We start from the raw sequence: 14,183 nt of genomic DNA, 5'->3' as shown, positions 1-14,183 counted from the left end.
CTCGCTCTCCTCCGTGGTTCAGTGAGAGGGCTCAGGAGACCAGTTTCCTTCTGGCTGGGCCTGCTCTGCAACTCAAGCCTCCAAACAGAACAGGTCTGCAAACAGCAGCTGCCAGCCCAGTCCCCGTCAAGAGGGGAAAAAAGGCGAGAAGATGGACAAAACGCCCCTGGCCATTCACCCCGAGGCTGCTGCTGGAGGAGAACAGCTCCAAAAGCCAGACTGTCACACAGGAGCCCCGCAGTGCTGAGCCCACGGCACGGCTGGGACGGGGCTGCATCAAGAGCTCCATCAGGTCACACGTTTGCCCCGGCTGCTCCTCCACCCGTGTGCTGCAGAAAGCGCAGCGCGGCGATGCTGCCATCGGCGAGTTGCCATAGCAATCCCCCCAAGCATGCCCCTCTGCCTCCCTCCTTTGTCTCCGTTCCCCAAAGCCTTGCTCTCCCCTCCCCGCTGCCCCACACACAAAAACCTGCTGCACAGCACCCAAAAGCCTCAGCACGCTCCAAAAGGGCTGCTCGTGGCCCCGAGGAAGGAAAGGGGGCAGAGGTGCAAGCCCACCCCACAGGCCATCATCCCCACCTGCTCTGTGGGGAAGGTGCCTGCTCCAGACCCGGGTGCATCAGAGCCCACCGTGCCCGATCCTGAGGGTTGTCACAGGACCAGGCAGCCAGACCTGGGGCGCAGGGGCCCCTCTAGCTGCACCCCGTGTTGTGCTGAGGCAGGCATGGCTGCTTCAGCATCACCGCCTGTCGCACGCAGCCCCTGCCCAGCCCAGCACGATTCGGCTGCCTGCAGGTCAGAAAGCCCCATGAGCTCTTTATACCTTGTGGCAGCACCAGGTTTGATGGAAATGGAGATCCTAGACTCCTCTTGCTGCAGCCTAGCAGGCATCTCCTAAGTCTCAGCTCTCCAGTCCCAGCCCATTTCCACTTCAGGCAGTTCTGCTCTGCTGCACTGAACCTTGCTGTGGTTTGAATCAGAGACAGGATCCCGCTTCGCTTCCTGTCCTGAAAACTGTTGTCTGCCGTTGCTACGTGTCACTAAACAGTTGCCCAACCCAGCGTGTAAGCAGAGCTCCTCTCCCTTTCACCTCTCCTACACAGGCAACAAGATGCAAGGTGAAGACAAAGGACCCTGCTGAACCATGCTCAGGTGTGATACCTGCCAAGGTCTTTCAGTGAACGAACTCAATGGCTTAACAGAATGGACAAGAAACAACCTCTAAAAGCTCTGCTTCCCTCTCCTCTGTGCCCTTCCCCAGATCCAGCCAGGCCCACCACAACCGGTTACATCACTTGAGCGTTACAGCAGAAGCTCGCGAAGCCTCGGTCCTGGTCCAGGATGAGTCACGGAGCTCAGGAGACCGTGCAACTTCCCTCCGATACCATCAACCACGTCTTGCACGGGCTAAAAATAACGATGGGCCAAAACTGCAGAGACACGTCTTGCCTCAACACGAAACTTCGCGAAGCTCAGCACTGCTGAAAAATCACCTGAGCAGGTGGAAACCAAAAGCGCAGGGAGGCCAAAAGTCTTCGGTGTGCAAACACGGGAGAGGCCGCGTAGCCTCACCCTGTGCCGGGCCGGAGGATGGCGGTGGCAGATGCCAAGCAGCCACCCAGCCGTACAGAAAGGGCCAGAGCTGGGCGCTCGCCCCACCGGGCTGTGGGCTTTGGAGTGTTGCCATGCCCAGAGGCTTCACAGAAGACTTTTCTGCACCACACGCGCCCACCAGAGACAACAGGAACCGACTGCTGCTGGCAGAGGCAGGGGGATGCTGGATTTTTGGCAGGGAAAGGCTGGAAAGCCACAGCCCATTTCCCACCACACCATGTGTGGGCACCCACAAAGCAAGGTCCAGATGGCCCTTGGCACTAGGGCTAAAAAAAGGGGTCACACATACATCTGATATGGCTTAGACACTTTGGGTAAGTGAGGAATTCAAAGTTCTTCCTAATCCCTGGGACGTTATGCCCTGGCAAAACCTTCGCACACGAGGATACAGGGCTCTCCCACAGCGCTTAGCAGGGAGCCACGAGATCGCACACAAGTAGGAGCTCAGAGGGACACCGGCAATGTTCGGAGACCTAAAATTAGCCTCAGCAGATGATCCTCTGCTCCATTCTTGGGAGCAGCAACAACCAAACAAGGATCCAGCTGTCCCAACACTCCCATGAACAGGATTTTTGAATGCCCTACTTGCAACAGAGATGGTAGGGCAAAGAGGGGATTCCTTGCATAACTCCAGTGCCAATACTCACGAGGAACACAGAGCCCCATCTCTCAAGAGGGGACAGCATTTTCTTGGGGTTTCCAGTGGAAAGAAGACCTACTCCTAGATCAGTTTGTCAGACCAAGGGGCAACGGTAGCCCACACACGCCAAGAGCAGGCTGAAGGACATTGGGCTGCCTACTGTCAGAGATATAAACTCCACTCTGCCCAGTCTTTGAGTTTGCCAGCAAAGCATTCCATCCAATTCTCGACAGAGGCACTGCAAGTCTGTCCAAGGGTCTGCAAACTGTACCGGCTTCCAGACTACTGCCAGCTGCACTAAACTGAACTAACACGGTTAATTCAGCACGAATACAAGTTTGCTGACATCACCTGGGTTAGGCAATATCCAGATCAGAGAAGAGATTCTTGCTATGACCAAGGAACAGGAGAAGCTGCCGCATTACACATATACGGAAAATCTGCCACCCCTGAAGGTTATCAAGCTATTCAGTCAGCAGGTGGTGGAGGGAAGAAAAGTGGATCCAACACGGTAAGCCTTGTGTTAAAACACCTCTTTTCAAAAGGCAGGGGAGCCCTGAGTGGGTGCTGTGAGCCTGGTGGAGAGGGAATTGCAGGAGCTCTAGTAGAACCGAGGGCAAACATTTTCTCTGGTCTTAGCCACATAACACATCTCTCTTCCATCACTAAGAGAGATGTAACATCCCAGCATGGAGCAGGTATTAGTGATTGTCATGACTCAGCTGGATAAAAGGGGCTGCTTTGCTGTCACTGTGTCGTGTGGCTGGGAGTCTGCAGCACACAGCACTGACACAAGCCAAGGACTTCTTCCCTCCATCCTTTTAACTCCCCAGGTCAGCCTACCCCTGCCTCACTCGCTGTGGGTACCACTTTGGCATTGGGCAGAAAGACAAGATGGCCCAAGGCCCAGTCTCCAGCTGTCTCTGGACCGGCCCCAAACTTCCCTGGCAGACACTTCAGAGGAAGAGCCGTGCAGCCTGGGCAGCCACGTGTCCGAGACAGCAGCTTCCCCACACAACCTCTCCTGGACAACTCGCACCTGAGCTCTGGGGTGGGCCAAGGGCTCGGTTTGCCCTTCCAGGCGCACAGTGCTGACGAGGGCTCCCCTCCCGGTGAGGGCACAGCGTGCTGCTGGGCTGGCACTGCCGGACCCCAGGCAGGCGAGCAAGCACCCAGGCACAGGGACCGGGTGGGAAGCCCACAGCCATCTCAGCCCACTGGCTACCTCTGGGCAGCAAGGGCCTGACCTCCACATTTCTTGATGGGTTGATACAAAGACTACCAGTCCTTCTGAAACACTTTGCTGCCACTCTAAGCCTCATACACCATGGCCAAGGGCCTCCTGGAGCTACAAAATTCTGGGAAAGTGCCGGCAGAGCTCAGCGTGATTCTGACAGAACGCAGGATCACGTCTGCCGTGAGCAATGGGTGAAGTCTCAGCTGTGTTCGCCCAGGTGAAGGACAGCGATCAGCAGAGACCAGCAGCTGGGAGACATTCCCGTTCGGTACTGTTGGTACACAGAAGGACACAGGCAGCAAGCAGCACAGACTGAAAGTTCCCAAGGGCTTAAAACACACTGCCCTTGAGCTCCAGACAGCTGTCTGCAGTGTTCAGTGGTCTTAACAGCACCGATCACACACATTGTGGCTGCCTTCAGCACACTGCCAGCCAGGTGGGAGGCAGGAGCATCCAGCAAGCCTGGGCTGTGGGAACATCTCGCCAGGGTGATGCCTGCTCCACAGAGCTGTCCCCACGGGCCGAGGGGAGGAGAGCACGGGGTTCTCCAGTTTCTTCACACAGCCCTGGTGAAGGAAGAGAAACTGGTGATGATCGAACTGGTGCTAACCTTGTCATGGGGCTGAAGCAGATGGGAAACGCAGGTCTCAGCTGTCAGCACCCGCAGAGTGGTCTTGGGGTTGTTTGTTCCGGCTGTCTTGGGTCACCTGGAAAGTGCACAGACACATGTTCAGCTCAGCTGGGAAATACCCTGTCCACGCAAGCAGACCTTCCAAACGCTGGGCAGGCAGTTAATTGTTCATCCAAGCCAAGAGAGTTTGTGGCCTATGCACAGAGGCGAGAGACCCCGAGCACCCCAGTCCCTCAAAGATCCCGCTGTGTCTTTTACCAGTGCTGCGGCCGCCCCTTCAGCTGCAGCCCTGACTCCCTCCCGGGGTTCCAGTCATCACCCCAGTTCCCTGTGTGACTCTAGGTGGGTGCACAGTTGGTTCCCCGGAGAGGGCTGCTATGGTCACAGCCACCATCCCCCTTCCCCGCATCTCAGTGGGAAGTCCTGTCTGCGCCCTTGGCTTCGTTCTCCACATGCGCAGCTGTACACTGCTCCTCCACACAGGCTTTGCTGGTGCTGGAGTGGGTGCGCTGGCATATGGTCTAGCTGCAGGAACAGGCTCTGGCTGTGGTCCCCACAGGCCACCCACTAAACCACCCCGCAGGGACGCGGAGCCAGGGCAGGGAGGACCAAGCTCCCCTGCGAGGAGACACCGCGCCCAACAGCCCAAACAGCCCAAGCCAAATCCAATGCCGCAGCGTTTCCCAGGCTACAGCGAAGGGGGAAACGACAACTGCTTAATAGAAATCTGCGAGAGGCCTGCCAACACCATCACAAAGACGTTGTTTAAGACTCCTCCTCAGGCTCCCAGTGCTGTAATTAGAGACTACTGGAGGTCGCACTGTGTGGGGGCTAGGTCCTTGTGCCTAGCACATCCTGAAAACTGGGACAACATCAGCCTCCCCAAAACCAGGTCTGACATTTCCCCGGTCGCAGGCACGATGAGCGAAAGCTGCTTAGCGGCAGTCCCCGCTCCCCAGCCTCTCCTGCCTCATGGGCTAGCAGCCTACGAAACCACCGGCAGCGCAGCCCAGCTCCGATCACCGCCGCAGTGAGCAGAGCACTGCGGGCAGCCATGCTGCCGGACGCCAGAAGTACAGCCTTTACATCATGATGCAGGAGGCCACCCCCACAACAGCTTACTGGTCCCTAAAACAGTCATGAAGGCACCCAGAAAGTTTCTGCTTAATGTCACCTACACAGTCAGCAGGTCAACCTGCACCGACATCCCAGGAGAGGTCCCACCTGGAAGCTGTACCAGCTAGTCACCAGGGCTATGTTTCTGGACAGCTTACAGGCAGAACAAGCCCCAGTAAGTGTATCATGTCTATACATAAATGTACATGTATTTAAAACCCTTCTCCAATCCCCTGCTCCCACACTATCTTTCAGAGAAGGCTTGAAAGGCTCTAAACCTGAGCAGTGACAAGAATTGCTCTGGACATGGCTAAAGTACTGCCACCCACGTACTGCTGCATTGCAGGAAGCGATGGCGATGTATCTGACAGTGACAGGTCGAAAACACTCCCCAGGAAGCATTCAGTTACCCCAAATGGACTGAGGCCAGGAGACCCGGATTACCACCTCAGCTCTTGCGCAAAGGACTTTGCATCTTTGTTCACTTTCAACAAGAAGAAACGCAGGGTTAACATCAGCCCTGGCCTGGGACATGGATTTGTTACTGGAAAGCACTTCCAGCCGAATCACTAACTGCGCTTTCTGCAGTACACAGGGCTCCTTGGAAGGTTTCCCACCCAATTATTGCTCTGCCACCACGCTGCTTAGCTGGGGGGTTGTCCAGGCCACAATACAGGTGAGTATGACTGCAAACCACAGGCCAGTCCTGAAAAAGCTCTCTGAAATGCAGAGCATGTGAGCTCAGTTGCTCTTCATTCAGGATCCACAACCAGCTGAGGACACTGACAGAAACAGGGAGAAAACATGTTAATTGGCAGCTGGGTATTCACACAGCCAAGCAAGGGAGACTGTGAAAGGGAGGAGCAAAGGCAGCAGGAGGACGAAGATTTGCAAGGACACTTCTCAGTCAAAGAAAATAGTTTTTCAAGCAAACCCCAAACTTCATGAGACCACGCTCTCTAGAGGTTATATTCCCCCAGCATGCTTGCTCTCAAGCAAGCGCAAAACGGAAAAACAAAGGAAGAGAGCTGGTCTGAAAACGGGCTCTGGGGAGCAGAGCTCCCGGCCCCGCACCCACCAGGCGCTACAGACAGAAGGACGGACCAGAAACACGCGATGGCCTTACCAGGACGCAGGGACCCACACAACCCACTGGTGGAAGAGGGTCCCTGGGAGCGATGTGCCGCGGAGAGGCACCGGGGAAAGCCCTCCCACAGAGGACTCTCACTGCCAGGTAACGCGTAGCGATACCCCCCACAAGACAGCTATTAACGTACAAATGGCCCCCTTCGGGATTTCTCCCGTGTTGCCCTTCACACCCATTCTGCTTCAAACCTGACTTGTTAATTCCCCCAGCCATGGCGGCCTCCGATAATTTGATTACAGCTCCATTGACAGTGTGCTGAGGACACCATTTTTTCTAACCAACACGGCTTCACTTTTTCCTTCCACATCTGTGGTCACACACCTACCAACGACACCTTCTCTTCTTCTGCACCCGGGAGCCATCCTGGCCCGCAGGCACCGTGCGTTCCCGCACAGCACGCGACGGTGCCTGCCACATCGAGAAGGGGACAAGTGTGGACAGGCCCAGAGAAGTGAGGGTGGGTAAAGGCCTCAGGAAGAGTCGAGTCATTGACTTTCCAGAGCCGGATCAGTAACTATCCCTCCGAACCACCCTCAGACTCAGAAGCAGTGAGGAGGTCCAGGCATCTCTGCCCTCTGCTACTCAGCACGGCCATGCAGAAACGTGCCAGGCCAAGCAGCTGGCAGCAGACAGCAAGGAGGAAGACCACCAGCTCAGATGTGCTTCTCCACCCTCAGAGGTCCCTCGGACCCAGGGAGTGAATTTCCTTTCCTCCTCCTGCTCCGCATGCTCAGAAGACCTGAAACCGCGGAGGGAACAGCGGCTGGCAAAGCTCAGCAGCGCAGCAGAGGGAGGGTGTACGGACTAGGGGCTTCATCTGCCTTGGAGGAAGCTGCCAGGAATGAAACAGCAACCCCACCAATAAAATTAAAATGATACGTTACTCCCTAAAGTCCATTTCTGCAGAGGGCAGACGTGGAGAGGAGGGCACTGAGAGATGCTCTGCCCAGCTTGCTGCAGAGGTGGCGGAGTGGGGGAGCCCCACAGCGAGACCTGGCTCGACAGCGGGGTCCCCAAAGTCGGTGCGGGGTGACCTCACCAGCTTTCCTTCTTGGTAAGAAACCTTTCACACAGCAAAGAGAAACACAGTGAGCAGCAGAGCTGAAACGGCCCTTGCCCTGCCCCTCTTGCAGGCTGGACCCCACTCCCCAAGGACGGCAGCTCCTTGGCTGGGGTGACAGGAGGGCTCTGCTGTCCCCACGCACCCTGGGAAGGGCCACGTTCGGGCCCCACGAGAGCCAGCAGGAACCCAGCAAAACCTCACGGGAGCAGCCGCTGCAGATGAAGCGAAGGCAGGGCTGCCTCACCTGCAGGAGGCACCGCAGCAGCAGCGTCCCACTCCAACCCAAACCCTGCACAAACCCCGGTGCCCACCCTGCTCCCACCGCTGCCCAGGCTGCCAGGAGGCTGCAGATGAGATCTCGGCCCGCCGGGATGCCCGAGCAGCCGGCTGGGCCGCGCGGAGGGAGCTGCGCGCTGGGACACGTAGTCCCTGCCAGGGCCCCACTGCTCGCTCACGCAGAGACCCGCACGACGCGAATTGCCACTGCGACAGCAGGCGGTGACGAGGCTTTAGAGGATGACTTAATTCTCCCGGTTCTCAGCCCTCGGGGGAGCCCAGCCAAAAGTAACTCAAGCGCTGTCGCGCTGGGAGTTTTCTCCTGTTTCACCCGCCAGGCCTTCTTCACCTCCTGCGTGTCTGACCGTGTTTGCCGAGACAGAATCACAGAATGGTCGGGGTTGGAAGGGACCTCTGTGGGTCACCCAGTCCAACCCCCCGCCGAAGCAGGGTCACCTACAGCAGGCTGCACCTAGAGCAGAGACCCCCCTTGGTTTTGGGGTTCAGCCCTGCTACACTCTCCACCAGGTCCCCCCTGCCCCTCTGTGGACGGGGTCCGGGCCGTGAGCAGACCTTCGCGGGGGTGACGAAGGCACCGGGTGGAAAGCGGCGTCTGAAACACCCCGAGACACCGCACGGCATTCCTCTGCCGCCCGCTTTCCCCGGCGACAACAAACTCCGCACTCCACCCTCAGAAACAGAAAAGGGTTCTGGAAACCCCCGGAGAGGAGCCGACGGCCCTCGCACGCGCCACCGGACGGGTCACGTTCACCGGTGGGCATCCCGCCGCCCCACCGGGCAGCCACCGGCGTCACCCCCGGCATGGATCCCGCAGGGACCGGGTGCCCACGCTGTGCCCCCGCCGAGGGGAAGCACCCCGAAAACCCCACCAGGTCTGCAGCTGCGAGGTGCGGGCGGGCCGACGGCCCCCGCCGCGGGCTGCCCCACCCGTGACCGGCCATGGGCGGCCCGGGGGGGGGAAGCGGGCAGCGGGGCACGGCGGGAGGGGGAGGCGGCGGCAGGGCCGCGGGATGGGCCGCCCCCGCCCGTGTCGCGGCGGAGGGGACGTGGCCTTGGCGGGACCGGGGGCGCCGGGACGGCCCCCACCCCCCAACCCCCCCCCCCCCGCACAGCCCCGCCCGCAGCCCCGCCGTGCCCCCCCCGGCCCCGCCCCTGACAGAGCTCACCGCCGCAGCCCCCCCGGCACCGGCACCGCCCGCAGACTGGGGGGGTGAACCTCCCGCCACGGCTCCCCCGCCGGTCACAGCCCCCCTACCCCCCCTCCCCGGTCAGTGCCCCCCTCCCCGAACCTTCTAGAACCGGGCGGCGGGGACGGGGCGCACTAGCCCCCTCCCCCCCCCCCCCCCGCCGGACAGGCGGCCGCGGCTCCGTCCCCGTCCCCCGGTTCTGGTCCCGGTCCCGGTCCCGGTCCCGGTCCCGGTCCCGGTCCCGGTCCCGCTCGGTGCCCGGCCCGGCCCGGCCCGCCGCGGCCCCACCGGACCCACCAGCGCCCCCTCCGCCGCCGCGGCCCCAACTGCTGCGCGGCTCCATCCGTTCCTTCCGGGTGCCGGCGGGGGTTCGCCCCCTGCACCCGCCTCCCCCGCGCTGATTGGCGCGCTGGGCGGGGCACGGCGCCGGGCAAGGAGAGCGGTGTGGCGGCGGGGCCAATGGGCGGGCGGAGAGGCGGTGACGCACGGCGCCCAGGTGCCACCTTCTCCCCGCCCCCTCCACGTGCGGGTGTGTGATGACAGCGGGGAAGGGGCGGCCCCACGCGAAGCGGCTCCTCATTGGCCGGCGGCGGCAGGGGCGGGGCCTGACTCAGCGCTCCGGTCGGGGGCTGCCATCTCCCCGGCACCCCCGTCCCCTCCCCAGGCCCCGTGGTGTCCCGGCCCCACCGGCATCCCCCGGCCCCACAGGCGCGGCTTCCCCCGGCGGGACCCCCGGCCCACCGACCCGTCCCCAGTGGGACCACCCGGGTGTCCCCCGCCCGCCACCCGCGCAGCGCCGGGCGGCGCCGGGGCCGGCGGCGGGCTGCAGGCCCCGCGGGAAATGGCTGCCGGGGGAGGGTGAAGCACGGAGCGGCCCTGGGGGCACCAGGGCTCTGCCACCCGCCGGCGGGGACCCGGGCGGGACCCGGGGATGGGGCAGGACCCGCTGCCCCGAGGGACGGCAGCCCCGAGCACGGCAGCCTGACCGACGGCCGCAAGGAGACCCCTGGACTGCAGCAAATCTGGGAGAATCACAGAATGTTCGGGGTTGGAAGGGACCTCTGTAGGTCATCTAGTCCAACCCCCTGCCGAAGCAGGGTCACCTACAGCAGGCTGCACAGGACCTTGTCCAGGCGGGTCTTGAATATCTCCAGAGAAGGAGACTCCACAGCCTCCCTGGGCAGCCTGTGCCAGGGCTCCGCCAGCCTCAGAGGGAAGAAGTTCTTCCTCACGTTCAGACGGAACTTCCTCTGCTTCAGTTTGTGCCCGTTGCCCCTTGTCCTGTCGCTGGGCACCACTGAAAAGAGTCTGGCCCCATCCTCCTGACACCCACCCTGCAGATATTTATAAACATTTATGAGGTCCCCTCTCAGCCTTCTCTTCTTCAGGCTGAACAAGCCCAACTCCCTCAGCCTCTCCTCGTAGGACAGATGCTCCCTCACCATCCTTGTAGCCCTCCGCTGGACCCTCTCCAGTAGCTCCTCATCTTTCTTGAACTGGGGAGCCCAGAACTGGACACAGGACTCCAGAAGGGGCCTCACTAGGGCAGAGTAGAGGGGAAGGAGATCCTCCCTCGACCTGCTGGCCACACTCCTCCTAATGCACCCCAGGATACCATTGGCTTTCTTGGCAGCCAGGACACACTGCTGGCTCATGGTCAACCTGTCGTCCACCAGCACTCCCAGGTCCCTCTCCACAGAGCTGCTCTCCAGCAGGTCCGCCCTGAGCCTGTACTGGTGCATGGGGTGGTTCCTCCCCAGGTGCAGGACCCTGCACTTGCCCTTCTTCAACTGCACCAGGTTCCTTTCTGGCCAACTCTCCAGCCCGTCCACCTCTAGGTGAATGGCAGCACAGCCTGCCGGTGTATCCACCACTCCTCCCGGTTTGGTGTCATCAGCAGGCTTGCTGAGGGTACATTCTAACTCTTCATCCAGGTCATTGACAAAGAAGTTGAATAGGACTGGGCCAATCTCAATAAAAACCAGCCCCCCCAGACGACTCACCTCTCTCTGCAGCTGCAACGCCGCTCTAAAAATAGCGGGGACCGGTACAGTCAAATGATAAATATAACCAAGGTCTCGTCTTCTGACGGTGCCTGCATGCAGTGAGAGCACCAGCTGCCGAGCCCCAACGTCCCCCTCGCCTTGCTGCCTGTCCGGGGGCTTTATTTTTGGAGGTGCCATCATGGGCGAAGCCGCGTCGGTCGCTCTCCGGGAATAGCTGTGTGCAAGGAGGAGCAGGACAGACGGCCCTCTCATACCCGTGCCCCACACGCACTTGTCTGCGGGGAGAAATGGCAGCTCGATGCGCTGCTACATGGCCATTCAGCAGCTGCCGACACAGGACCTCGTCTCCTCCCGCGGCCTCAGTCTGTCGTTGTAGATTTCTTGCTGAATAACCCCTGGCTGTCCCCAGATTCGGGTCATGGGCCGTTAAACTGCACTTCATATGCAGAGCGTTTTAGTTTCTGAGCGTGATGAGGGGAACACGTGATCCTCCGGGGCTGCTGGTGGTTTAGGAGCTGCTGCCCCAAAGCACCCATGCGCAGGTGCTGGTTTTGGGGAGGCTCAGCTCCCCCGGGCCCCTGCTCGTCCCTCGCAGCGTGGGTTTCCTACACATTCCCAGGGCAATATTTATCTTTTCTGCCCTTTGGCCCTGTGAGTCACCTCTGCCAAGCAGGAGAGGAGCTCTGGTGTCCAACGGGGACGGGAGCGGAGGCTGTGGAAACCACAGACAGGCTGAAAACGGCTCGATCCCCCATTGCCAGGCCACTTGCACGGGCTACGCTTTCCAGCTTAATCTGGCTGAAATAAGTTCAAGGTTAACAAATGGTTAATGAACCATTATTGGCCTGAACTGGAACTGGACTGGAACAACTTCAGTCGCAGCTGAACCCGCCGTGGAGCTGAATCCGAAAGATTTGCTGGTTCAGCTCCTCGGCTGCAGGGAAATGTGGGCTCCTTTGTCCTTGACAAGAATAATACATTTCTGTTTATTGTGTGGGCAGCGAAGGATTAATAATATCCCAAGTTATTTACCTCCCGCCTTTGAGTGCCGAGGGTTTGCGAGTGATGTCCCTGCTGAGCGCACTGTCCCTTAGCAACGTCCCGTGATTTTTAAAACACGTTCTCATTCCAGAAGCAGAATTAAGGAGCAGGACGTAAAAGCTCCGTTTAACAGGCTGGGTGCAGTGAGGGTGCTCCTGCTCCTCCTGTGCCCATGGCCATCTGGTAGGGAAGGCAGGCAGAAGACGGTGGTGGTTCAGAGAGCCTCTGGAAAAGCTCCAGAGACTTGGAGGAGGTGGTGATGGGGGGGAAAGCCACTGCACGAGCCGTACTGCTGCCCTGCAGGGGGACAGCCCAGCCGGGGCTTCCCTGGGGACCTTCAAAAGACTTCACAAGGGTCCGCGAAGGCAAGCAGGGAGGTTTAAACACATTAGGCAGGGCTCTGCACCATGGCTGGCCACTTTCCAGAGGCTCGGCTGCTGCGAGGGCTGGGAGGAGGGTGTTTCTCCGGGAAGATGAGGTGTCCCGGGCAACGTGCGGTGGAACGACATCCTTCCGTGACAAGCTCTGCTGCCTGCGGGGCTTCCCTTTGAAGGGTGCGCTGGCGAGGTGACTGGGTGCCGGTGAGTTCACAGCTGGGTTAGCATCTCCCTCCCGGAGCTTCCCCGACCGGCCGGCCGCGGGCTGGGCTGCTTGGCCTGTTTGCCAGGCTGGCTGCTCCCGCTGGAGTGGCTGTCGGGTGCTGAGCTCCAGCAGCCTGAGGAGCTGACACCAGCAAGGCTCCTGCTGCAGTTTTAAATTAATCGCTTTCGTCACGAAGGGTGACGTCCCCATGCAACACGCTTGTTTTGTTGCTGCGGGTGGGTTTCGCAATCGCAAAAGCGCCTTCGAAAAGTACACGCATCTTCTCACAGAGCTGGTGGGGCAAGGTGTGCTTCCGCGGGGGTGATGCCGCCCTGCGTCGCCCACGCCATGAACACACGACCTGAGCCCGTGTAGGTAAAGCAATGAAGGACCCAAGTGCAGAAATGGGCCAGAAACGACCTGGAGCCCTGCCGGGGAGAGACTACAGGAGAATTTTAAAAGGCCCTTGGAGGGAGCTGGTGGGAATCGGCTGCCACGTTGCTCAGGGAGCCGTGCCACGGCAGGGTGCGGAGCAGTGGCAGGGCTGGACCGGGTGCCCCACGGTGACTCACAGCTTCGTCCCAGCTGGCAGAGGAGATGGAGGAAGCCCAAGGGGCAGGCGTGCGAGAGCAGCGCTGGGTGCCACCTCCCCTCTCCATGGCGTGCCACACCGACGTCTCTTCAGCGGGCTGCCGCAAAAGGGCTTTGGCTTCTCTCTTGCTCACATCCCTCCACGTGTGACAGAGAGACGCAGGCTCTTACAGTGTGGCCTCTCAGTGTTTTCACCCTTATTGTCCTCCCCACAGTTAGCAACAAAAGACAAGAAAGCCAAACCCTGCCTCTCTTTCCCCATGCCCGTCTCAAGGAGGGGACGCACCCCAGTGCCCCACAGTGCCATGCTGGAGCAGGGGGATGTCTCCAGGGGTGCGTGGGCTGGCGCTGCAGGACTTTTCCCTGCTGGAACCTGTTCCCAGCAACATGCTCATCTTACCTGTTTGACCGAAACGGCTGTAAAACTGGAGGTATGAATCATGCTCGGGGAGTTTCCTGCCGGAGGAGCCCTCCGCCTTTCGGGGGGCAGGGGTGGCATTCCCTCCTGGCATGGCAGGAGTCCCTCCCCGCACGGCTCAGAGCAGGGCTCAGGGTCACAGCGCAGCTGAAGGTGCCCCAACTGAGCCCTGTTGACCACCAATGCCTTGTCCCAAACTGGGGTTGTCTGCTGGGATTCAGAGCCCTGCTGGGAAAGGGGGGGCAGCGGTGGTAGCGTCGGGCTGGGCTGCTTTTGTCCTCCCAGACCCCACATAACACTCGTAGCTCTAGTGTTGTCTCCCAGGTCCTTGCAGGGGAGGACAGCATTGTCACCGCCATGGGACCATGGAGGGACTTAGGCACTGAGGAGCGAAGGGATCTTCCAGGCTACGCAGCTGGATGCGGGTCACTAATTCAGTGCTTTTGCCACCGCACTTTGCTGCTTTGTGTCTGAGATGGGACTTTGCAGAGCCAGACAGGGGTCTTGGATGTAGGCAACGCTCAAGAGGTCCATCCCGGAGCTGCTGGCAGATGGTGTAACAAGAGGCGAGGGCTGCGGGCTGCGGTTTCCCAGGCTGAGGATGCTCAGCAGG

The 14,183-nt window shown here is 60.1% G+C and overlaps 1 protein-coding gene across 2 annotated transcripts in view; it reads right to left on the bottom strand.

The window, feature by feature from the left end:
* The window catches only part of ATOSB (atos homolog B), a 38,434-nt gene extending 29,123 nt beyond the window's left edge, over nucleotides 1-9,311 (bottom strand). The window contains exons 1-2 of one of the 2 annotated variants that reach the window (XM_075410620.1): nucleotides 9,230-9,311; nucleotides 4,102-4,198 (exon numbers count right to left, since the gene is read on the bottom strand). The gene's annotated coding sequence lies outside the window, so the exon portion shown is untranslated. The remainder of the gene's footprint in view (nucleotides 1-4,101; nucleotides 4,199-9,229) is intronic. The other variant, XM_075410621.1, reaches the window with a different exon arrangement.
* Between the last annotated feature and the right edge of the window lie 4,872 nt (nucleotides 9,312-14,183).

This window comes from Opisthocomus hoazin, chromosome Z (assembly GCF_030867145.1).
Source record: "Opisthocomus hoazin isolate bOpiHoa1 chromosome Z, bOpiHoa1.hap1, whole genome shotgun sequence".
NCBI lineage: Eukaryota > Metazoa > Chordata > Aves > Opisthocomiformes > Opisthocomidae > Opisthocomus > Opisthocomus hoazin.
This window is presented reverse-complemented; position numbering and strand designations above follow the sequence as displayed.